A 27,220-nucleotide genomic window follows, 5' to 3' on the forward strand; every position below is an offset into this window, starting at 1 on the left:
AAAAAGAGGGAGACAAGAATTGCAGTTACAATTTTATCAACAAGATCATCTGAGTGTTTGTGGAAGCCGTATTAGGCTATTTAATTGGACAATTATAATTCTAAATGTTAAGTATGCATGAATATGTAGCTTTATACTAAGCGGGAGCTTTGCTAAGTGGTGACAGAACTCACAGCCCTATGAGGCAGACGTGCCTTGCTCACAATTCTTATGACCTCAGCAGTCAAGATTTGTTGCAGGTTTGTTGTGCATGGACTAGAAGTACTACATGACCAAAAATCATTCAAGAAATCTTGGATGTGTTCAGCTTCTAAAGAGGTCAGGCCCTATCAAGTTACCATATTGAAAAGTGAAATTGTGACACATGGAGAGTCTACTGCTGTCGACAGTGAGGAATGAAGATGAGAGGAGATGATACGCAGACCAGGCCTGGAAATGTACCTATACTATATATATCTTACCAATATACATCCTACCTATTATATACATCCCTTCCAGGCTAAGGCTACAGTATAGGAAGAGGAAAGGAAAACTGAAGAGGAGAGCACAATGCACAGTCCCAGGGGATGGGGTTAGAGAAGGAATGAGTAACAGTGACACAGAAAGTGAAGGCTGGAGAGAAGAGTGGATCCTTCAAGAAGCCATCTTTGGTGCTGGATGCCTTCTACATGTATGCCTTACAAATTTATACACTGCATACCTCCTCAACGTAGCCTGAGACAGTATCTAATCCTTAAACTATATGGACATAACCAAAATAACTTAGGTGAGAAAGTATTCTTGGAAGTGGCAGCAGTATTTTAGATGCATATGTGAGCATATTGGAGGGGTTTGTTTTTCTGTTTTGCTTTGTTTTACTTGTTGTTTTGTTTTGAGACAAAGTATTACTATGTGGCCTTTGCTGACCTACAACTTGCTATATTGATGAGGCTGGCCTTAAACTTGGGAGATCTGCCTACCTCTGCCTCCCCAGTGCTGGAATTAAAGGTGTGTACCAACAGTTCCAACCTTGGAGGTTTCTGTATAGAAAACAGAATGCTTGGTAATCAGATACTGAATCGATATATTATGATGCAAGTCTTTACTCTGGGTATCGTAAAGACTCATAAATCACACAAACTACTGTTTTAATGCACTTTCAAAAATCTCTCCCTTTCTTATAAATGGAACAATAAACAGCTGTTCACCTATGGCAGGTGCACAGTGCTGTTTTATAGAAACATGTAGCTTATAGGATTAAATTACAAACAAAATACCTTTAGAGAAAAAGAAATTTTATTTTGGAATATCAGGGAAGATTTCACTAAGGAAAAGTCAATTTTTGTGTGGATTGTTTCACATCAAAATATGACTGAATATGAGATTTTTAGAGGAGTTGTTAAGGTGGAGATATTTGGAAGATGAAAGGGAAAGACAGTGTGGAGGTTAATTTCCACTATCAGCTTGACTTTTAAAATCATCACATGAACACATTTCTCTGTTTGTCTATGAGGGAGCTTCCAGAGAGCTTTAACTGAGAAATAAAGACCCATCCTCTGCAGGGACAGCAATATTTCATGGGCTCTGGTACTGGACTGAATAAAAAGGAGAAAGCAAGTGGAATACAGGCATTCCTTTCTCTCTGCTTCCTGACTAAAGAAACATTATGACAAACTGTCCCTACTCCTGCATGTCTTTCCCACCATAATGGGTATGCATCACCCAAACTGTAAGCTAAAATAAAGAAGTACCTCCCTTTAAGTGCTTCTCGTCAGATATTTGACCACAGCAATGACAAAAGCAACAAATACAGAGAATTGGCACCAAAAAATGGGGTTGTTGCCATGGAAAACCTGACTGTGATTTGTAGGTCTTTGGGATAAATTTACAGAGTTAAGTTGAAGAATTTGGAGCCCTACTAAGTAGATCTTAGTGAACCATTCTTGTGGGATTTTGAAAGAGTAGGATGCTGACAGAAACACAAACAGTGGAGGGACAGCTCATGAGGTAGGAAGAACAATAACTCATCTGGGAACTGGGTTCGAGGCCATTTGTGTTATAACAAGTGAATGGAAGCTGCTTTCCTTCTGTCAGTATCCTGAGAACCCATATAGGGCTGAATTCAAAAGTAATGGACTAGCATTTTTGACTTACAAATTTTCAAGACAGGATAACATGCAGTCTGTTTCCTGATTACTGATATTTGTTTGTTTCTATACTTCTTCCAAAAGTTTGAAACACTGTATCTCTATTAATTCTTTGAGAATTTCACAAATGCATTTTGATCCTATTTACCCCTGTTCCTTCCCATAACTACAGATCCACCACTAACCCCTACCAATCAACCTTGTGTCCTGTTTTTTTTTTTTTTTTTTATAATGCATGGGGTCCAATCCATCTGTGTTCTTATCCAAGTCTACAGTGAAAGAGAACAAGTAGAGGAGAAAGACAAGAAAAATATGTGGTTTAAGTAGATTCTCTTTCAAGTGAGGATCCTAGCTTCCAAGTTTAGTTTTCTATACTTTATTTGGAATGGCTGTAGAAGTAAGGAAGCAGGAACACTGCATAAATGAAGGTAAGGGGGAGAAGCGGCCTAAAATGGTGCGAGGATAGTAGGAGATATGTAATATGAAATATCAGTAAGGGAGAAGACTTGGATTAAAAGCTTAAGCAGGGATGGTGTAGGAGGAAAAGGAAAAGAAATTTTGAGTATGTAGGTATAATCAAAACTAAGGATGTATGAAAAAGTATCTTATGAAAGCTTAACACTTTTGAGATAATTAAAATTATAATTAAATAAAAAGAATTCAAAAGGTGATATCTTGCATAGGTGAATAATGCTGTTCCCCAAATATATGGGTGATTAAATGAAAATCTGAGTGACAGGCACAGGATACCCCCTATGTGCGATTAGTCAGGAAGCCTCCAGAGTCCCCAGAACAATGCAGATGATTGCCATTGCTCTTAGCTGCCCACCAGGCCTAGATTGTTTGACCCTATTATTGAAGGTCCAATATTTCCTTACATGCTCCTATTCTTTACTTTAGGAATGAGAATGCTTAGTCAATGTCATAATATATTGGAAATAGGTAACTTTTTTTTTATTCTATATGGATGTACAGATAAAAGAGTATTGTGTTCTTTACAGGCCTGGGAATTTTGAACAATGTTAGAACGTCCAAGACTTTGAGGAATTTCAGAGAAGAACTAAGTGAATTTTGTACTGAGATAAAATTGAGGCTTTATGAACAAGGGATGAAATGGTGTGATTTAAAGTGTTTTATCTGATGGGATAGAGTTGTGTTGGTGTCTTTCTATCTTTGTGATAAACACCATGACCAATAGAAACTTGGGAGGGAGAAAGGATTTATTTCAGCTTACAACTTACAGTCCATCTTAAAGGGAAATCATGGCAAAAACTCAAGCAGGAACTTGGAGGCAGGAACTGAAGCAAAGAACACAGAGGAACATTCCTACTGGCTTGTCCTTTATGGCTGGCTCAGTTAAATATGGCTATTTAATACAACTCAGGGCTGCCTCTGCCCATAGTGGGCTGATCCTGCTTACAAGTATCACTAGTCAAGAATATACCTCACAGACCTGCCTATTGACCAATCTGACGGAAGCGTTTTCTCAGCTGAGGTTACCTCTTCCCAGATGACCCTAGGTTGTGTCAAGTTGTTAGTCTTCATGGTCAACTCAACAAGATTCATAATCACCATGAAAACTCACCTGTGGTGTTGCTATGAAGCCATTCCTAGAGGGGTTTACTGAGGAAGATTTACCTGGATGTGGTGGCCCCATTCCATGGGACTGAACAAAAAGGAGAAAGATCTGGGCACCTGCATTCATCTCTCTCTTCTTTCTAGCTGCAGATGCTACGTGACACTCCTGCATCCAGCCACTGAACACTCTTGAATCCATGCTCTCCCCACTACCAAAGACAGTATCTGCTTAAACTGTAAGCCAAAAGAAGTGTCCATTCTTAAACATGCATCTGGTTACAGCAGTGGGAAAAAAAGCAAAAGTAACCAACATGTGCTTTGGTTCAAACCTGTGGAGTACTTTGGTCAGGCTAAATCAACAATGTATTAAGACTATCAAATGCTTTAGGAGAACTAGGAAATCAAATGCTCCAGGAAAACACTTTTAGCAGGTGTGTAAAGTAGATTTGGGTTGTGTGTGTGGTGAACTAGAAATTGGAAGAACTGGAAGATTATATAGTGTGTAACTGGAAGCTGGATATGAATGGAGGCAGTGTCAGCAGGAGTGGGAATCAGCAAGTATATACGAGAGAAACTACAGAGATGGAACTTACAGGATGTGGTACCTACTAGATGGAAATAGGCAGTTGAGCTGAGGAAGAAAACAAGTGATGTTTGGTTCCCAAGGTAGATTGGTGACAAAGAGTTTCATCAAGATGTCATTTGGGTGAAGGGAGTTTCTGGTTTTCTACAAGTTGAGCTGGTGGTACCATCTACATAGCCTGTGTAGTGACATAGAAGGCAATTGGAAATGCAAAACAGTAATAAAACTAGTCTGGGCTAGAAAGATGTGTTTAGTGTATGCAGGATTTAAAAACATGATGCAGATACTGAGGAAGAATGAAAAATAAAGATACAAAAAAGGAGAGGAATAATTTAAAACATTCCTGAAGAGGAAGGGAAGGAGAGGCCAAGAGGAGACACCTAACTACAATTTCTGACTCCTCCTGGCCTCTAAGTGAAGAATGGCCCCGTACCAGAGAAGAGGACCGGCTTCAAGAAGAGTTTACCTTCCAGGATATGCAAGAGGGAGAAAATGAATGATTCTGTGGAGAGAATCTGAATATTTAAGAAAAAAAAACAACTTCACAGGGCATAGTGGTATAGGCCATTCAGCCAAGAACTTGGGAGGCAGAGATGGACAGATCTGTGAGTTCGAGGCCAGCTTGGTCTACATTGAGAATTCCAGGCCAACCAGGTCTAGAGTGAGATCTTGTCTTAAAATCAAAGGAAATAATAACAAATTATAAATCTTTTCATTTTACACAACAATGACTTTAGATACTTCAGTGCCCATCACATTGCTAAAAGCTCTGTTCTTTAATCAGGCTTAAAAGACAATTGTGTTCCCTGCTTGTATAACTTATACGATCTGTTCCTCCCCTCACTACTATGAACATTCCCCACATTTCTGTGCCTGATGTGTTGAAATCTGCAATTTTAGGGATCTCACACATGCCCTCTGCCTTACGATGATACTCCGCCCCTCTAATTTCATTCCTTAACAAACACAAATTCCTCTTTCTTGGATTGTATTTTCCTCATTTCCATAAGGTATGCCCCTTAAACTCCTCATGTAGCCTGCTTATCTGTTTTCTTAGACTGAACGTAGTGGGAAGGTGCTCTATGTGTTTTATGAGAATGAATTAAAGACGTTTGGATGAATGACAGAAAGACTCTAATGGAGGAAGTTAAGTAAGGATTTCTTTATGTATGTGTCCTTTTGGGTACAGGTATACATGGAGGCAGATAGCATGGAGTCTTACTCAGTCTCTTGTCTTCCACCTTATTTTGTGTGACAGGGTCTCACTCAACCTAGAGTTCATATATCAATACTCCAGAAGTCCCTGGTGACCCACCTATTTATGCCTCTTCAATGCTGGGAAGTTTACCAACTGAGACATCTCCTCTGCCCAAGGTAAGAGTACCGAGTACCGATAGAACTTTTACTTTTAGTTCAAGTACTGAGACAATTATATATGCAAAATTACATAGCTGAAAACACTTATAAGAACATGGCTATTTGGAATATGTTTAGAGAAATGTTTAGAAAATATCCACCTAAAAACTGAACATTTCAAAGTGGGAATTTCTTGAGACTATATCTATTTACTTGATCACCATACTTGCTTTTTTTTTCTTTCTTTTTTTTAACCTTTCTCAATGTGATCTTTCTTTTCAATAAACTTGAGTTGAGTGTCTACAACCATCCCTGCCTCCTAGCCCAGGAACAGGTGAAATTAAAAGTTTTCGTGCTAAGTCTCTGAAGTCCATTATGTGAAATTAATCTGGAATCAGCAAACCAAGTCACTCATTTTTCTGCCAAGTAAAGCAATCTGACAGGACATTTCAAAGTCTGCAAACCATTAATCCAAAGCATGGCTCATTTCCCAGGCACTCCATTCTCCCTTTCCTGCTTCCTCATGCATACTTGATTCTTCTCCCTGTAGGTATTTCTAGACTTCTTGTCTAAGTTTGGGCAAATGGTCTTTGATGATACCTTTCTAAATCATGGGTCTCATGGCAGGTACACAGGCAGCACACAGCAAATGCTCTTACTGGTTTCTCTTTGCTTTTTTCTCTTTTGTATGAAAACTAAGATGTTGCAAGTTTTCTAGACAACACAGAAAGGGTTTCTGCTTTCATTGCACATTGCAGATCATACGCCATACCAACATACCTGTTGATATAAAATGCTAGCTTGACAGTGAAGATCATCTTATCTCCAAGAAAGTACAAACACTGAATGAACTACTCAAACTCTGACTGACTAGTCAGCTTCTAAATGAACTTGCTTATCACTTACCAACAATGCTTTGGCTAAGACACTTTCCTTATGATGTGAAGCAGTATTATGCCTTAATAGCAATGAAACAACACTTTGTGTGTTGGGGGTGTGGATGAGTGTGTGCATAATTTTTAGGCAAAGTACATTAATCCTCACTTTAAAAAATTCCTTCATGGGCTTGCAACCTCATAAGAACAACAATACCAACCAACCAGAGATTCCAGGGACTAAACCACTGCCCAAAGACTATACATGGACTGACTCAGGGCTCCAACTGCATATGTAGCAGAGAATAGACTTGTTGGGGCACCAGTGGAAGGGGAAGCCCTTGGTCCTGCCAAGGTTGGACCCCCCAGTGTAGGGGATTGTTGGGGGGGCAGTAATAAGGGGTGGGTAGGGAAGGGAACACCCATATAGAAGGGGAGGGGAAGGAGTTATGGGGTTGATGGACAGGAAACTGGGAAAGGGAATAACATTTGAAATGTAAATAAGAATTAGCCTATTTAATAAAAATGGAAAAAAAAGAAAAAAATTCCTTCATGCACAAACACTTCTTATATCTCAAAGTGAATCATACACTGGAGAAACTTTAGGTAATTTTAGCTTGTTTTTCAGGAGGCTTTCTCCAGCTGCTTCCCCACATGATTTTACCTAACCTTCAGTTTAAGTTTGAGCAATATTTTCCAACCGTCTGTCATATTCACTGATCATGCGTCTCTTAACATTTTTGTTTAACTTAAGTTGCATTTTAAAAGAAAACTCTGGTGTGAGTTTTTCTGTTATGCAATATATCAGGTGACTTAACAGGAATGAAAACATTGTCCACATATCAATGGAAACTAAGAACAGGCCAGTGGGTCTCCTGTGGTTTAGAGATGCACTGCTGTGGTGGACACTCCCAACTTTGCCTGCTCTGTCTAGGCTGTGCCCCTCAAGAGCATGGCTGCCACAAGATGAGTCTCCCATACAACCGAATCCTCACCCTCCCATTACCACTCAAAGTAAGCAGTTAGGATATCCTCTAGACAGGATTAAAATAGAGTAATTCTATTAAAATCTCAACGAGTGCCAAAGCAAAGTTTTGTGAGCATGGAAAAAGAGATAAAGGAATTTATAAACTATATAAAATTAATACAAACTTAGATCTTGTTTCCAGCTATAGAGTTTGACACTTAACAGTACTTTTTTATTTCACACCTTGTTCAACTTGGAGTTGGAAAGAGTGACTGTGAGTCACGAGTCATTATTGAGGTCCTCTTGATTTCTATTTATTTGTTTTACAGTCAGAGATTGGACCCATGGCCTTGAACATTAGGGAAGTGCTTTGTCACTGAGCTACACCCTCAGTGTGGCTTTGACTCTTTTATGTAGCACAGACTTTCAAATAATGACCCTCCTGGTCTCTCCCTCTTGGGTACTGGCCTTTTAGGCATACATGGCCACATTCCACTTAGACACCTTTGTTTGTTGTTTGTTTTTATTTACTTGAGTGCTGGGGACTGAACTCCTGGCATGCTATTTCTGAGTTACATCTGATCCCCTAATATGGTTTTTCAGCAGCATATGAGAAACAGAAGTTTTCGTTGAGACAAAGTAGAAAAGAAGTACTTTATATTGGATGAGAACAAGTTATGTCTTTAACTCAGAACTCACGTTTTTTTCTTATTGAATTGTACAATAGTACAAAGCAGTAAGATGTTGAAAAACATTATATCTATTTCTGTGTGTGCACAAGTATGCACGTTGGACATGTATCTCAGTGGAAATGTGGAGGTCAAAGAAAAAAATGGTTCTATCCCTCCATCTTGAGAGTCCTGGAGATCAACACAGGTTGTTAGGCTTAATAGCAGAGACCCTCATATTCTGAGACAATTTGTTGCCTTTGAAAAAATAATAGAGTTAATTCCTACTAACATTTATAACTAGTCTCTTTGTATAGATTATCTTCCATCTTGATATGCAGCTAGTTTTTACAGCTTTTATTTTTCTTTTACCTCCTTTCTTTATAATATTTCACAAAATCTTTACCTGCCTCACAACTAAGGGAGTCAATTAAATGATTTGCCCCAAATCATGCCTTGTACAAGAAAATGCCCTGGCTGGCGCCTGCACAAACCTTTCTACATTTCAGTCTGAAGCTCCATTACACAACACTGCTTCCAAATGAAAAGCTGTCCTAATTTATAAAAATATCCACAAAAACAAAAACTCATGGAGAAATAGATCAATTAAGATATAAACCCTTGGGTTAAAGAAAGATTTACAACTGTTAAAGAGTCCTATAAATCTTGGAAATTCCCCTTCTGCATAATTAGACCTCGTCTGTAGCCCCAAGGTGTTCATGTATCATTTACATTTTGACAGTAAGTCTTCAGAAGAGTGACTATTTAGAGGTGAAAGATTTGGGTCAACATGTCAATCAGAAAACAAAACAACTTGGGGGCTGTAACGTGAAGGCCTGGAGCAAAGACGATGGAAGTTAAAAACAACTGTGCAGAAGCACTGTGGCCGTCCAGGGTGCAATGCTCCCGAGTACAGATATATGGGCTGTTTATATAAGTGACCTCAGAGGAGAAAACACATCACAAAACATCGTTCTAGTTTTTGCAAGCAAAGACACAGTGGGAAAGCAAACTCTTTTCATGGCTATGGCCAACTTCCATACCAAAAAACACCTTTTTAAATACTTGCCCTCTGACTTAGGACCTAAGTTGAATGTCTTCAAAGTATGGTGCCTTCTCAAATAGAATCCAAATCGACAAGGCGCTCATTAAAAATGGAAAGTCTTAAGTCTCAAAGATCACCTATCAAACCCAGATCTCCAGGGGACAGTTTGGGAATGTGCATTTTAAAACAAATTCTCCCAGGGACTGAACATTAGGAGTCACTCAAAAGTCCAGGGCATTTAAAAGCTGCTGGTGAAGTTAGACTACTGACTCGTTAGCATCTCCTTGATGACCATTCACTCAGTATAACAAGTTGAGGGCAGGTGTTTATAAATTACAATCATATGATTTCAGATGAGGAGGGCTTATCTAAACTTCAAGTTCATTTTCACTTGGAACCTGGCTTATCAGCTGCGCTGAGGTTGAGGGGGCAGAGGCTATCTGTACAACAGATGCAGTCACAACTGGGGAAAAGGCAAAAAAAAAAAAAAAACCCTCAAGGTCCAACAGCTTTTATAAACTAAATATAGATGGAAATATATTTTTTAAATATCTAAGTTCTTACAATAAATTGTCAGTTCTAGTTTATTATTCCTCAACATTTTCTTTTCCCATTAAAATAACAAATGAACAAAGCGACATGGCAGTCAGGTCTCTGATACTAACTGGGTTCCTCAGTCTTCATGGACACTGCGACATTCAGAATGACCTCCAAGTGTTGCTGGATATTGTGTTTTGTATCTTTATTTCTAGAATTGGAAGAACAAAGGTGACAAATTCACCAGGTCCTAAGAGAATCAAACATGTAGTTACCTGAGATCAGAAGAAGTACCTAATATTTCGAAGCCATTTAATTATCCTATTGCCTTATTTGTTAATTACCCATGTTAAGAGAATATATCACACACACACACACACACACACACACACACACACACACACACACACACACACAAAATAATGTAGGCTGAATTGCCACCACTTTGTGCTGCCCACCTGTGAAATTAAGGGCTTTGTTCAGTAAACTCTCGGAGGCATGTGCAAGGCATAATGAGTATTTTCTGGATGCAGGGGTTACAACGCCCAGCTAAGAAGAGTGACAGTTACTTTCTTCCATGGAAAAGCATCAAGTTCATATAAAATTTAGTGTATTATGAGGGAAACTTCTTACTAAAACTTTAATGATTTAAAGTATGAGTATCAGATATTCAAGCATTCATATTATAATGAGTTAATGGATGTATAAAAGTCACAGGTTGGTAGACAATGAGTAACTCCAGAAATAAGGTGAGGCATGGAAAAGAACCAGGAGAAACATTGGAGATCTATGCTAATTAACTGTTTGGTCTCAACATTTCTGTGACTTCATATAGAACACCACATACTCTAAGTCTGGAGTTTCCACTTAAGATCACCTGGTTCTAAATAAAGACAAGACTCCAGGGCAGTAAAATAATTAAAACTCATGGCATTTTTACCAATATGAGCACATCATAAATTTTCTAGGTAAAAGCATTTAGACATGGTTAAGACTAATCTCACTACATGTACCTCAAGGATCCTGTGTAGTCAGTATGATCTTCCAACAGAGAAAATGATAGTTTAACTAAGAACACAGAAGTGACACCCATACTGAGACTGGAAAGTAGCTTTTATTTTAAATATAATATCTTTTCAGTACAATATTTTGTCTTCTCTGAATTGGTAGACTTGATGGTAACTTTATTGTGGTTCCTTTAAGATGTTGGGATTGCAGGTTTAGAAATCAATGTCATTTGTTTATTCTTTGTTACTTATAAACCAGTGTTTCATCAGAGCCATTCATGACATGGTAAAATCTAATTATTTGACACCTCTATTGCACAATAAGTTCACGGTAGAGTTTCAAAGACAAGATTTGAGGACTTACAAATGTCAGGGTCTAAGGCTACATTGAATAAGAAGTGAAGACTGGCATCCCTTAAAGGATTTATAATCTGGTTCAGGAAATAAAGCAGCAACCATGCAGACAATGTGCAGGTAGTGCCCAGTGTTTCTGAAAAGTCAGAGCAGGTCATGAGGTGAACGGTGGCTGGGTACATGGAAGGTTTTACAGATAGTGCCATGGTGAAAGAGTTCTCCACTGACACCCAAATGATGATCAAAGGCAGGTAAGGAGAGGCAGGAACATTCCTGGTTTGTCCTAGAACAGAGTTCTTTTGGGCCAGTGTAGGTAGAATGGAGTGAGTGACTCGGCACACGGTTGGAGAGAAGTCAGGGTGAGGCGGACCTAGTCGCAGAACCCCTACACATCACGTACTGCTTGTAGCAGGACACGGAGGAATGGCATGGAGGTGGCCAAGCTGCTGTCAGACAGGAAAGATGGCAATATGTTGGCATAGCAGGTTCTCAGTTCAACAGCTATGCCAGCATCTTGCCTCCTCTCCAGTTCCAAGTTTCAGGAGCAATACCACGCCTCTTTGTTGTTTTACTTTTCCACAATCTCTCCTTCCACCTGAGGGAGGGAAAACACACTCATTAGTTAAAAACACAGGCTCTCCCCTAAAGCAACAGTCTCCCTTAGTGTCCAATTTTGAAGGCAGTTATGCAGAGAGGCTGTGGTTAGTTCCTGCTTTAAATGTTCCTTGAGTAACACAAAGCTCAGAATATTTGCTGCTTTTGAAATGACAAGGTGGCTCTGAAGTAAAATTAAGTCATAAACTGACAATGATGAATACAGCCATATTCACAACCCACAGAAGTGACCTCAGCACAGTACTGCAGATAGCATAATGTTCTGCTTGGCCTATCTTGGCCATTTGAATGCCCCTTAATAATATTAAGCTGTCACCTCACAGTGTATGGATACGCCGTTGCTTCATGAACTCTTAAACGGAAAGCTTTTCAAGTCAAGAACTCTCAGACTGGAATATTTTACACAAACACAACTGAAAAAGTTCTATGTTCAAAGATGTTCACTACAATATCGGTACGAATTGTTAAAGACTAGAAAGATTATGAATGTCCATCAATATTATGGAAACCAACCCAAATGAATTATGATGTAGTTATAAAATAGTTTCCTGGTCCTTACATCAGATTAAGGCACAATAATGACATTCCTATGATAATTTCTGTGTAAAATGTATACATACAAGATTATGCCATAACATTTTTCTTGAAGGGTACAGAAGTGATTATTTTAGATGACTTTATAATTTTAAAATAATTAGAATTATAAATTACTTTTGTTTTCTGCTTTAATAGGTTTGTTAAAATATTATTTAAAGCAGTAGATAAATGTGCAACAGAGGTACAGAGGTGGACCATTTACTCACTTGGATATAGCTAATATGAACTGTTTCCTAGAAGCAAAGTTGAGCATTACACCGTCACTCAGTGGCACGCATGAAGTACGTGCTACATTTCTCTTGGTCATCTAGGTTACGAAGGAGCACAAGCCCCTTTCTTGCCCTGGAGTCAGGTAAAAGAGTGTAAAGATACTAATTGATGTAAGACTATTTAAGAGATGATATTCATTATTGTAAGTATATTTAATAGTTCTTGGTTCAGTCAGCACAGCAAATATGGCTCAAATATGAATGTCAGGTAATTATTTGATTTACCTGAGACAATAATCATCTGAGAACTTACTGGCTATTTGATGAGGCTCATTTAGGAGAAAGATGGTCTAAGACCGTGACTCATATCTCCCTTCTACTTCTTGTTTTAAAATACCTCGGTTTATAGTTCCAAGGTCCAGAAGTAGCTAGGTCTGTACCCTGTCTCAGTTTCTTTTCTGCTGCTGTGATAAAATAACCTCACAAAGCTGAAGGGGGAAAGCATTTACTCCAGTTTGCAGTTCAAAGGGCAGTTCACCAAGGCAGGAAGTCAAGGCAGTGGGACGGCGGCTGGGAGGGCGGCTGATGCAGCTCTCATACCATTACCATGTCCATTATCAGAAGGCTGCGAAGAACGTACAGCTTCTCACCTCTCCTCTTACTTGCAGGGAATGTTCTTCTCACATCAATTAACAGAAACAGCCCCCACAGGCATTCCTTGCTATCACTGATCACCCAGATTATATATTCTGTCTGTTGACAATTCACTCATACCATTACACTATGCTTATTAAGAAAGTTGTTACCATTGTTATACATTGTGGGCTTTTCATTTTAATATTTCTGTGATACTCAGCTAATCAAGGACTTGTAGTGACTGCTGGTGATATATATATATATATATATATATATATATATATACACCTCATGACATAAACATCATGTCACATAATCATAATTATGTTACAACTAAAAAATAAAACAAAACAAAAAATGAATTATGGATCCCTTATTTCAAGTGCTTACAGTTAAAGGTGAGTGTTAAGAGCTGCGGACAGTGGAACTCCTTGAGGATACATGGACCATTTATAATTTTCATATCCTAAAATGACTTCTTTCTTTTGAGTCTCTTTACTAGTGTAAATATCCAAATAAAATTCGAACTAATTTTTACTTTGAAACTAGCAGCTTGATTTCCTTTGTAAATGACTGACTTGAAGCCATTCTAGAAGCAAGGCTAGCAAGTCCTAGACATGGGAGCAGGGGAGAGCTAGCTACACTGGCTGTACTTCCCACGCAGAGATAAGGAAGGAAATCAGTTCAACCATGGTGACTGCAAAGCTGGCGCAGCTGTACACGATGCCTCCTTCCAGAACTGGAATTAGTTTATTTAATGTGCTGTGTTTAAAATATTTGTCCTAAAGAAGGCTGGTATGAGGAGTTGCTGATGATTATGGGTAAAGAGCAGAATGTACTATTTTTTAAGTACAGCATTATGGAAAACTTTGTGGTCCAATCAGGAACATAACTGTGGGGGGGAAATAACATTTACTGAATGTGTTGGGATTACTTTTGGGAACAGACAATTTCACAGGATGTGCTTAAAGCTATTCCCTAACTGATAGAAGCCAGATGTGTGTCTGCCTTACATCTGGTGAGCTGCAAAAAAGGCACGTGCACGCGCGCACACACACACACACACACACACACACACACACACACACACACACACACACACTAAAAGATATATACATATTATACACACATAGGTAAATATAGGTTATGGTGAAAAAATACCATTTCTTAGATATGGGCAATGATAATAGGAAGGTCACTGGAGAGATTCAAAATCTACACAAGAACCTCAAGTGTCACTGTCACACACTGTGTAGTCACTGTTCATTTACATATAGAAATGTCCCAGTGAGAGAAAAAGCAACAAGGTGGAAGGGAATCGTGTGTGTGTGTGCATACACACACAGTAGATAAAAATAAACACACAAAAACAAAAACACCCACTTCAAATTGTACCTAAGAACTCAGCCATATGAATTTTAGAGAAAAAACTTACAATGTAAGATCTTTTAAAAGAGTTTTTTAAAAAAGGATGATGTATAGAAAAGAAAAATGAAATAATATCTCAGGTTTCTCAAGTGCCCTTTCAGTAGGACTGTGTACGCACACACATCCATTGTTTATATAATTTTAATTTTATAGAATTCTTTCTATGGAAGAAAACTACTAAACACAGAACTGCTTTAATTTAGGAATTAAATTAATCAGGAACTGCTCAAGTGAATGTTTGTATAACTGAGACAACTATTAATACACAGAAGAACTGCTCCAAACAAGTTTTACTCCCTGCTTGCCCAGTCTTGACTGTTGAATGACCCCACGTTCTTCCCTCATCCCCACCCGCTACCTGTCTTTCTCCCAGTACACAGACTATCAGGCTTGTCTCCTCTCAGGGACTCTCATTTATCAGTTACACCCTTCTATCCATTCTTGAGTTCTTTTCCTTCAGAGGAAAGGAGAAATACATCTATCATTATTAAAATTCAGGACAAACCATAAATGATGATAAACTTCAGTCAGTCTTCACGATCTTAATTTTTAAGTGTATTCTATACAGAATCAGGTTTTAGCTAGTAGAAAATGTAGAAGATACTTTAATAGGATCTCCAGTAAAGAAGGCCAAAATGAAGCCATTTTCTATTTGCCTAAATTCATAGAAACCCAGTGGGAAAGAGGGAAGGAGAAACAATTGGCTTTTTAAAGTACACAATATGACTAGTTTCCCAGCATGCTCTTTAAAAACACAGCATCAGTAGGAATTAACCCTGTCTGTAAGTGATTACAGTGATGATGCTGGGAGGGTCATGAGCTCAAGGAAGTCACTGATCCCATCAGTGCCATCCCTGTCACACGTCTCTTATATGTGAAGCACCGTTGGAAGTAAGGCTTGGGCATCTGGTCACAGTGAGCTCCCAAGTGGGAGCTGGAGTAAGGCTGAGTCCTTGACAGAGCACAGGCTGGAGCGTGCTGGCACCCACTTTTACAGGAGTAAGGGCAATGATGACATAAGAAGGATTCTAGAGCCTGTCCAGACAACTCTGCCCTTGTCATCCGGGCCTTGAGCTGTGATGTTAGACAGTTATGTTGAACATCTGTGTGACACAGTTCATACGACAAGACTGCAATTTTATTTCCTAATTAGTAACTCACCTAATTTATCTAAGCCTTGTGCTTACCAGAGACAAAAGATACCTACCTTCTATGGTCCCAGGGAGACTCAAATGAGCTATTATCATAATAACTAAACATGGTGATGTATATGCAAACTTTCAACAACATCTGCGGATGAAAGGTCTTTATTACAACCTTACGAACAGCCTGTTATAACGTCTACCCTTCTGGATAAATGTTAACAAATAAATGATAACCGTGGACTGAATACTTCCACTCCCCACACCCCTCCAATTGAAATCCTTACCAACTCCAAGTGAGGCTGCATTTGAAGATGGGGTCCCTAAGGTAATTAAACCTGAAGTAATTAATGTTAAGTAAGTTCATAAGGGTGATAACCTGATCCAGCAGGATTTGTGACCTAGTAAGAAGAGATGCACCAGAGCATTTGCTACACCCCCTCCACGGCCTCCCCTACGTCAGAGGGAAGTAAGGAAAAGTCTATGAAGACACAGCAGGGAAGATGGTCACCTGCAAGCCAGGGAAGCTGTGGGTCTCACTGAACCCAGATCGCCATTTTTTCTAAATGGTGGTCCAAACAGCCTAATGCCATGCCGGCAATGACCAATCCCCTTTGGTAAGACTAAGGAGCACTATATACACAACCCGGATGTTTCCAGCCGTTTCACCCTGCAGGGCATTTTGGCTTCACTGGTGAAGTCTTACCAGCAACTTGGGCCCAATCGCCATTTTTGTTCACATAGGCTTTTGGTCTATTAAAATCTAATGTTGTGAATTGCTATCAATGACAGGGCAGTATTCAGATCCAAAGACTCCAAAAGCTTCCAGACGAGCTGATTCCAGATGGGGTTTCAAGGTGGAACGCAGCCTGGCCACATTAAGGAGCTCCAGGTGACTGTGGTGAGTAGTGGTCCCATCTGACACTCTACAGGAGAGAACAGAAGTGCTTCCAACCACAACAGCTCCCTGTGCTTTCTACACTATGCAGGCACTGCCTCATTGATCGAGTCTCTCCAAGTTTCCTAAAGCTCTACATGGTTAAAGCTCTACATTTTATTCTTTTCATAAAACTGTACAGAGCTGCAAGTGATGACTTATGCCCACACGGATGCTCATACACTGAAAGACCCTGTGTCAAAAAGCAAACGGACAAGAAGAGCATGCTACTTCCCTGTACCGTCTCCTCGTGCTCCCCTTCAATATGCGCATCTCCAAGGTCTCGCACTGAGCTAAGCTCTGAAAATGTCAATTCACACCAAGCAGTGCACTCGTGTGTGCATTTCTAGATGCCCCCACCCAATTACTCTAGTCCTCTGGAAATATGTAAATCATTTCCACAGTAAATACCCACAAAGACAAAGACAGAAGAGAAATGAGGAAACCCCAAGAGAACCTGGAGAACCAAGACCATGAGCTCAACGTTAGAGAACATGTGTGCCAGAAAGAGGACCTGGCAGGGGGCCAACTGGATGGCCCTGCAGGCCATGGTGGCAATCCTGGAAAGGACATCAGCAGCTGACTGTGCACATCTCACTACTGGCATCTAACAATGTTCTAGCCTCAGGAATACTTGTTCCTGCAGATGGCAAGGAAGCCTTTGCCTAAGATGTGTGCCATTTGCAACATCAGGTATATTACTACAAATTTGTTGGTATTTTTTAAAGCCATTCGCATACTCTTTGTGCTTTTGTTGCTTTGTTTGTATTGAAAAGGACTGTTTCTGAAGCATTCCATCTTGATTATGACGTCAGTCTAGAGAAGATTTGCTCTGGAAAAGCAGCATGGAACCAAAGCAGTTTGACTTCTTGACAAGGGCCACTAATATATTTCATAAACACATTTCCTTCTTTAAGGCAGAAATATGGGAAGAACATTTTAAAATTAATTTACACCCATTTTCACTTGTATAGCTGCAACTGGAACTTTTGGCAAGAAGGACAAAGCAGGTATTAGTTGGGCAATTTCAATTTGGGTTTATGTTTGAAATTCAGGAAGAAGACACACTGTCCCAGCTACACTACACTGCAATGCATTTGTTACCAGGGCACTGATACTGTATCAAAGAACCAGAGTCCACTGTGCTGAGAACATCTGGGACAAGGCCCTCTCTCAGTCCACTGAGATGCTTAGTCTAGAATTAGCAACACACAGGTTTTATAACAGCAGAAAAGAGAAAGTGTAAACAAAAGATGTGTGACTTACTAGTTACTCATTTAGACAGGCTATAGACCTGCCTTTATACAATAAACCAAAAAGATGCTTATTTTATAGAATACACAGGCACTTTTAGAAATATCATTCTCTTGAAATCACACCTAGAAATCCTATTAAAATTTACTGCTTAATTTAGAATAATTTGGCTTAGCCACTTTGGAAACATTAAATTATGATTATTTATAGTTGAAATACATACTCTCTTCAATAAACATAGATATTATGAATATTTATTTTTGTGTATCTGGAACAGAGTAATGCCCAATAAGACATCTGTGCGTGAATCGTGGGAAACATAACTGTACATCCAATCACCTATGTATACAAGTATTTATGTCTCACTAGAGTTTTATTACTGAATTTATTTCTAATTTACAAAGTATCTTAAAAACATAACTATAAGCAGCTTACCCAATTTCCATATCACAGAAGCAGAGTTCTCCTTCTAGGTAAGTCGTGTGCTTTCATTTACCCTAGATTTTACAGTCTGGTAGACCTGAGAATACACCTGGGCTGCTTGGTTAGGACTCAAGCTAACTTGCTCTTTCTGGGAACTCCTGCTCTCTCTAGGCTCCCACCAGACCAGAATTCTCAGCCCTTACCGTCCACTAGACTCTCTACGTGCCTAAACCTGCTGCACTGTACAGGCACGTGGCAGAGCAAGCGGCTCAGACTCTTGTAGAGAGCACCAATACATTTACAAAAGTTCTGCAATGTGCATTTGTAGTAGACGTCATGGGTATTAGGTTCTCAGATAGCTGGGTGGTTACATCATCACCAATTCATTATCAACTAGCTAATAAAACAAGTCTAGAGAAAACAGAGAAGCCTCCGTAACTTGGGAAGTATTGGGAGAAGGCTCCACCCACAGACATGGAAGACAGAGTCTATAATCATGAGACTAACCACTCCGACATGATCTCATCACATCATCTACGTGCCCTGGGTAGGCACGCATGAAAAAAGGAGGGGCACCACCCCAAACACAGAGGTTTTATTTTTGTGTCTTATGTTGGGTTTCTTTATGAAATTCCATGAAAAGACTCAGTGGCTATAAACTGCTTGAGTTATACCTCTGAGACATTCTTGAAGGTCTCCGCCAAGGTGATTTTGGAACAGTTGTGAAGATGAGTTACCCTCAGGTCCTGCGGAGAAGTAGCTGGTGATAAGCAGGGCAATGCTTGCTCTCTGTGGTTACACACCCACTCCTGTCACTGCTGACCTCTGTGGCCAAGAGCTGTTTATTCAAGATGCCCCCATATCCGCAGTGGTTTTCCACCTCTCTGCAGTTCTCAGGTACTTGCTGCCCCTGTGGCTTTTTCCCTCCCATCACCGCACATCAACTCAGGTTACCTGTCAAGTGAATATAATCAACTCATATCCTGATTATAGCCTACATCTGAGACTCTAAAATTCTTCTCTAGGTAGAAATTTTCATTGTGGAATAATTTTTTAAAAAACAGCTAAATGTGTACCATTGCTCTTTTAGGCTTACTTGTTCTGACCAAATTAACACTACCATGGAAGCTATCAAAAAAAAAAATACTATAGAGACAATCTTTTGATTTCCAGTTTGGCCCATCCAGAAGAATTCTTGGTAAAAGACCACAGGGAGAAAAACTGGAGTGCCTAGTCCCTGGGCTCATTCCCTAGAGGATGCAATGGTCGACTGTAGCTGTCAACTACAAGTCAGTCAGTTTCTCAAAAGGGCCTTTGTCCTTATAGTTTCTAGCGATCATTGAACTTACACTTAAGGGTGTAACGATTTTCTTTCCCATGGATTTACCATATTGTTTCCTTTCAAAATCACTCCTTTATTGACCTCCCCATAAGATAGGCTAAGTTGCTATTTCCTGACAGGATCTTGGCATATTTCTTAGTCGAAAAATACATTTTTGTTTGGAGTGAATATATTTTGCAGTGAAATAATATGTCTCATTACTGTCTTCTAAGAAACCCAGATTCAGAGGTGCCATTATTCTGGATAGATAAGTCACTATCACAACAAAACAGAAAGGCTCTCACCTGGAGTACCGGCTCCCCCTGTGCCAGGAACGAGCTCCCCGGCCACTGCTGGGTGGTGAGCAGTCCAGAGCAGAGGTGGGCGAACAGAAAGGCTACAGTGGGGACCACTTTCCAACCAGTATGGTAGTATTTCCATATTTAACAGGTTGAATGTTAAATTGGTATGATGTCTGCACAGTAAGATTAGCCAGAGAAAATAAACACAACAGGAAAATTATATCACCAATAATAACTTACAGTATGCTCATATGATAGAATTTAACAAACCATTACAATATAACATATTTTTGGCATATGAAGATAGCATAAACTATCCAACAAAAAAGCAAAGCAGTTTCAAAAATCATAAGCTATAAAAATCCCAAATTTGTTGAAATAAGTACACAGAAGTAGTTGAGTGATACCTGGTTTTAGTTTTTATCTTTAAAAATGTATAGCTATCAGTGGGGGATGCATTCCAAGACTGTGATACCTTCTGTTAGTTCCACATATATGATAAGGCTTTAAACTGTAAATTAGGCACAATAAAAGATTAATAATAAGTATTGAATATTTATAGTAATATGGTATCATAAAGCTGATTTGAACCTTATTAATTCTTTGCTTATGAAATATTCCATTTAATATGTTCAGGCCATAGTGGACCACGGGTAACTGAAACTGTGGCAAGCAAAACTCTGATAAAGGTAAAACGTCTATTAAATGTATTCTCAATTTTTCCTGCCATTAAACAGAACTGCAAAGAGCAAAGCTAGGCTATTACTTTTAAAAACTGGAATACAATTTTAAAAAGTGCTCTATATAAACTGGATGTTAGGAACTCTTAGTGATTGTGGTATTTATTTATACTTCATTTCATCTCAATAAAGACCCAATGCTTAACTTCTATATTCCAGGGCAGTTCAACATGGATAGTTAACAACTACATGGTGTCTTGGTTAGGGTTTCCATTGCTGTGAAAAGACACTACGACCAAAGCAACTCTTATAAAGGAAAACATTTAATTGGGGCTGGCTTACAGGTTCAGAGGTTCAGTCTATTAGCACAATGGCAGCACGCAGGCAGACACGGCACAGGAGGAGCTGAGAGTTCTGCATCTTGTTCTGAAGGTGGCTAGAAGACTGATTGTCCTCCAGGCAGCTAGGAGGAGGCTCTCAAAGCCCAGTCCCACAGTGACACACTTCCTCCAACAAGGCCACACCCATTCCAACAAGGGCACACCTCTATTAGTACCACTCCTGGGGCCAAGCATATTCCAACCACCACAGATGGTGAGCAGAAAAAATGAAACAATACTTTAATACAAGCAAAAGTAGAAACATCTATGATGAAGAAGGACAAGAGAAAACAGGAGTCCTTTGACTGGAAGGGGTCACGGGAGGCTTCACAGGAGAGATGCCTGTGCTGGGTCAGTAAAGACTGATGCAGAAGAGTGACTCCAGAGGTTGGAAGGGTGGGGACACAAGAACACTGAGTGTTTATTAATTAAAAACTTCCCACGGAACCACATGTATAATTAATATTAATCAAAATATTTTAAAAAGAGATGGGAGCAAGATGATCAGAAGTTCAAAGTCAATCTTATTCTGTAGTGAGTTTTATGCCAGCCCAAGATACAGGAAGCCCTTTGTCCATACCCACCAACCAACCAAATCCTAGAAAAGACAAGATGGCACTTTTCTAGGGAAGAGTTAAAAAATCATCACATATTAACTGCTCAGGCATAAGTGAGCCAGAAACAAAAAAGAGTAGGTTCTGCTGTTTGTATCCTGTAAACGTCACCTAGTGATTGCGAGTTTAACAGCAGAGAAGAACATTTATGGAAAATATACCACGTGACAAGGCATGAACTAATGTTTGCTTTTAACTGAGACCAGATTATGAATGAGAAACCAAGGATCCACTGGAAAGGACCATGTCAGCACTCCTGTAATCAGACTCTAGTGGGTCAGTCCTTTGTCGACTACAGACCATATGTACATATATTTGCCATATCTTTCTCTTTATTATATTGTAGCTGTTTCCTGATCACACAGAACTGAGAAGAATTACATATATAATTGGTATTTACCTCCTTCCACACTGCCACAGTGTTGAATATTAACTGACTTTTGGTATCAGTTCATGGCAGTACGGGAGAGGGTTTTAAGTATTAGCTGAGAGGACAGCAATTATGGAACAGTGTACTGCATTAGAATAATTGCCTGAAAAATAAAACCACCAGTGAAAACGAGCTTCAGAAGTTCACCATGCAAATTGCTTTAAAAATGGCAAGCTATTCTGAACTTTTAATATACACCTAAAGTTTTGTTTTAAAAGCATGCTAATATTTTAGGCCAGTCATTCGGATGGATTAATTCTGAACTTACTGCTATTACTTTTTGCTTTAGCTCAGGTTAGGCATGGAAAAACAATGGTCCCAAATCTAGAAACACTTAATGCATATATCAGGCCAAGGATCACAGCACAGTCTCAACAGTGCGAGATCAAATTAAAACCTATCTATTTTGCTTACCCCTGAAAGATTTTATTTGGCCAAGCCAATAGCGTCAGTTTTCTTCAGCATGAAGTAAATTATTTTCTTAGAAGCACTTTACTTTACCCCACTTAGATCATTCCTCTTTGAAGCCCAGGCATCTTATTAATAAGGATATTTTAATAGTCCTATTTTCACTCAATTATAGCTTAATTTTATACCACCTGCCTTCAGTGAGATATTCACTACAAAAAGGCAAAGCTGGCTAGAGTTCCTTTAAAGTTTCAAAAAGTTAATTAATATTCAGTGAGCACTTTGAAGATAAAATGTGAGTGTCTAGAATAATTACTTTTTTTCTGTGCTGGGCACTGAAGCCAAGGCCTGGTGCATGCTGGGTAGAGTCTCTTCCACTAAGCTATATCCGCAGATCTACTTTTTAAGGTGAAAGTAAAATCACGGGAGCTGCCATTGTTTGCATCCACAGTTCAGCATCACCTCAGAGTCCTAGGGAACTGTAAATATAAAGTAATTAAATTTATGTTTTCTTTCAAGTAAGCGTAAGGTCAATCCAACGACCAAAGGCAACCAAACGTACTTTAGACAGTGTACTTTCCGCCCCACGACTGTAGGGCCCTAAGCACATATGGATACACTACTCTGAGCATGAAGGGACTATTGCACCACAACGTAATAAAGTGGAAACTGACAAGGTAAGGTTCCAAGTCTTCCTTCAGAATCTCAAAGCCCAGGCTTGCCAATGCTATAAATCAGAAGTGTGGACTACCCCAGCACCAACACCGACCCCCACAATCCCGCTCCCCTCACTCAGAGTTGCCATCTCTGAACTTCCCAAACTGCAAATTTCATCGACTGTATGTAAGGTCAGTTCATCAAAAGCCACAGTTTGGACTGACAATGGAAGTTGATCAACTACATAAGTCATTTTAAATGTTTGAGACAGGTCTTACTCTACAGGCTTGTCTGGACCTCACTCTAGAGCCCAGGCTGGCTTTGAACTTAATAGGAATCCTCCTGTCTCAGCAAGTGAGTTAAACGCATGAGCCACCACACCTGGGTTTTTACATTTTAACAGACTCTTAAAAGATGATATTTCAAAAGAGAAATTGCCAGAGGATCCAATAGTGAAAACCACATCTAAGCCTGGAGTCACCAATTCTAGTAAAATACAACAGTTTCCTTCATGAAAATCATGCCAGGGGAGGCAGCTGTTCACTCTCCAGGACTTCTGCATACTTTTAAGCCTTTGGGCTGAATGAGCTTCTAGAGGGTTAGTTCATTTTAATTATTCACTTAATTCATTCATTTAACTATTAATTTTATTATTTGTGCAATGTACCAAGTCACTGCATGGTTATTTCTAAATTATGACACCACTTCCAAAAAAGTTTGGAAATGGCCCTAAACAAACGTCTGCTTTACATGGACTCTGTATGTATGTGAAGGGGCATCTCCACTAACTGTTATAAAATAGAAATACAGATCAACTCTGAAAAGTACTTAGTGTGTGCCTTTTTGCAGTATTAAATATCCATTCAAGATTTCTTTATGTAAAGGTAAATAAACATACCCATCTCATTACTATGGAATTTTACCACGTATATACTAAATGACAAAATTATATGGTTTTAAAATAAGTTTCTAACTCATTGTCAGCTGACTATATATATATATATATGTATATATTTATATGGATAGCTATATACAAATATATATAAACATAAAGCTATATATACATATATATAGCTGATTTGAATACCTACTTCATATATGTATACATTTCTTAGGTGAAAAGGAGTCATGAAGAAAAATAAATTAAGCCTGTTCTAGAAAATCACTTGAAGTCTTGGCATTTGTGGGAAATGATACTCAGTTAACTACACCCATGACAGTCTCTCAACTTAATATACATATGAAAACCCACTGGCAGACACTAAACTAAAAAAGAAATTCCTTAGATTGTAAGAAGCAGAGGACCAGGATGCTTGTTTCCAGACAGTGTCTTTCAGACAAGGATGCTGCACACCCATGAAATCTCAATGGTCTGGCTGCCTAAACAAGACCTGCATGAAAACAACACCAGGTGGCATTCCAACATGGACGGTGGATTACACAGGGCTCTGCTTCTAGACGAGCAACCAGTGGTTGCAGAGAGGGAGAACAGGTTTAGGTTCTCCAATCCCAAGTGCTCAGCCCTAAACTCGTGCACACTTGTGGGGAGCGAGCCACCGAGTGCACGCAGCAGGCTGTGTGTGTACCTCTGCAACAATGCTAACTTAGAAGAGGCCATGAATCTGTGAGAGAACGGGGAAATGCACAGGAGGAGTTGGAGTGGAGAGAGAAAGGGGGGTGAAAATGGTGACAATTTAGTACTCATTGTGTATGAGATGATCAGAAAAAATTAAAGAAAATTCTTTTCTTTAATCTATCTTAAAGAACAGTCAATAGCTTTAAGACATTTCATAATTTTAATTGGATCTTTAAAAAATAACTTTGACTTTATGTTATTTACCTATTTTCCCTGTGTTTGGTGGTATTCCCTAAGTCACAATAACTGTTCAGAGACCCAGAGAAGATCACGATGTACCTAACAGTCTGAGAGATAAAATCCAACAGCCCAAAAGCAGCCAGAGATGGCTGGAGGAATAAAATATCAAAGGAAAACATTATTCCGTAAGGGCTCAGAATTGTAATTGTAATATTTTGCCAATAAATATCAAATTTCATATATGTATTAAATACCAGCTTCTAAAAGTCAGTAGCTCATGAATGACAAAGTATCTATACAGAAATTTTAATTATTTTAAGCATTTCATGTTGGAAACTAATGGAATAAAGAATTCCAAGATCTGGGAAAAGATCGAAAATAGCTGTTCCCATGTCCCTGGGCCCCCAACACATTTCTTCACTCCCCCCACCCCCACAGTACACTCCTAGTATACTGAGGGGCAATATGAGAACTGCAACTCTAGGCCTTTCTTAAGTACCCTGTGTTTAGACTCACACCTGACCAAGCAGAAACTTTTCATTTAAAAAGTCTAGTGCCTCTATGAATGGCTGGGCATGTTAATGTCAATCTGCAAAGAGCAGAGCAGAAAACACACAGCAAAGCCACTCGTGGACACAGCATAGCTACTGAGATGGCAGGACCTATATTTGATGGGGGCAAGTGTGGTCAGCTCTGTTTTGATCCTTCCCTCTAAGATAAATGGATTTTTTTAAGGGATCCATTTTCCAAGGTACATTTCTCTGAGGTTTAATAAATTTCATGCCAGAACAGGTACCTTCTTGGACAAGGGTATCACCGTTTTTTTTTTTTTTTCTTTTTTCTTTTTTTTGGAGCTGGGGACCGAACCCAGGGCCTTGCGCTTGCTAGGCAAGCGCTCTACCACTGAGCTAAATCCCCAACCCCGGGTATCACTGTTTTGTGTTCACGAACGTAGCTTGCTATGCCTCACCCGTGAATTGTCTCCTGTAAATGAGGTCCTGCTTTAAGCAACTCTAGGAAACAATGAGACTTTACGGTCACTAATTTGGGGACATGGACACTGAAGGGTCAGAACATCCACGTTGGGGGGGCACAGCTATTTGACCGGACTGGATAGTGGAAACCCTTTTCTTAATTCACAGAAGTAAAACTAGACTCTATAAATACCCCTAATGTACATGAAAGGCCAAATCTACACTAAATGTACTCAGGATACACTACTGTGAGTGGGGTATGGTACAAAAATGGAATGAGCAGCAAGCAGATGTAGAAGGATGCCCTCAGTGAGTCCCTTTTCCTTTATCCCCAAACCGAGACAAAGCCAATAGCCACATGGGCACAGTCTGGAAACTAAAGGAGAATGCAACTGAGGTTAGCTTTCTAAACTTTCATCTTGTCCATTTTGTTTCCACGAGTGTGCATATAGAAACTGTCTTGGAAAATGCAAATCTGACTGTGGTGGTTTAAATACTCAGTCCCCAGTTTGTGGAACTGTTTGGAAAGGACTAAGAGGTTGGCCTTCTTAGAAATGTGTCACTGGGGCAGGTTTTGAGGTTTCAAAACACGCAAGGACACCATTCCCAGTGTTCTCTCCATCCCCGGCTCATGGATGAAATGTGAGCTCTCAGTTGTTCTGCCACCGTGTCTTCCCTCCACCATTGTGGACTCTAACCCTCTGAGATTGTAAGCACAATTAAATGCTTTTCTTTTACAAGCTGCCTTGGTCATGGTGTTTTATGGCAGCAACAGAGGAGCTAGCAAGGCACTGGTTTCTCTCTAACAAGGTTAGAGTTCAGGGACAATTACGTTCTGGCCATTTATGACACAATGAACACTTTCCATACAAACTTGCTGCTTATCGTAACTATGTAGGTAATCACCCTGTGAAATGTGTTGCCATGAACTTTCACATGTAGGACAATCAAGGGTTCAAGAGTCCAGTGTTCCACCAAGGGCCACAGAGCTGAGAAAAGCAGAACCAATTTCAAACCCAGTTCTGTTTCAGGATAGAAACAAAGGGGGCTTTTCTCTCTAGTTTCTGAGCCTCTTATCCTCAACCTTCATTCTTTTAAGGTTTCCAGGCACTTCCCCTTCCGTGAGCAACTTTCCTATCCTCACTGTAGGGCTTCACTTCTCTCTCTACACTTGTGGAATAAAATGAGGTCAAATAGTAAAGTGGTATTTATGGCTCCTAACCCTGGATAGTGGACATGTTCCCAGCACATGGTACATGGCACTGCATCTTCTTTCTGGGCTTACATCTAACGATGTTTCA

At 39.5% G+C, this 27,220-nt stretch overlaps 1 long non-coding RNA gene and 2 other non-coding genes across 3 annotated transcripts in view; 1 reads left to right on the forward strand and 2 right to left on the reverse strand.

Moving 5' to 3' along the window:
• Window positions 1-10,827: 10,827 nt before the first annotated feature.
• Window positions 10,828-27,220, reverse strand: part of LOC130062807 (uncharacterized) — a 29,202-nt gene continuing 12,809 nt past the window's right edge. The window contains exon 3 of the long non-coding RNA NR_185305.1: window positions 10,828-11,691. This is a non-coding gene — a long non-coding RNA (uncharacterized LOC130062807). The remainder of the gene's footprint in view (window positions 11,692-27,220) is intronic.
• Mir3554 (microRNA 3554) lies at window positions 11,532-11,649 on the forward strand. Its single transcript, NR_037332.1, has one exon. It is a non-coding gene; the product is annotated as a microRNA 3554 (primary transcript).
• Mir31 (microRNA 31) lies at window positions 11,538-11,643 on the reverse strand. Its single transcript, NR_031845.1, has one exon. It is a non-coding gene; the product is annotated as a microRNA 31 (primary transcript).

Source organism: Rattus norvegicus, chromosome 5, assembly GCF_036323735.1.
Source record: "Rattus norvegicus strain BN/NHsdMcwi chromosome 5, GRCr8, whole genome shotgun sequence".
Lineage (NCBI taxonomy): Eukaryota > Metazoa > Chordata > Mammalia > Rodentia > Muridae > Rattus > Rattus norvegicus.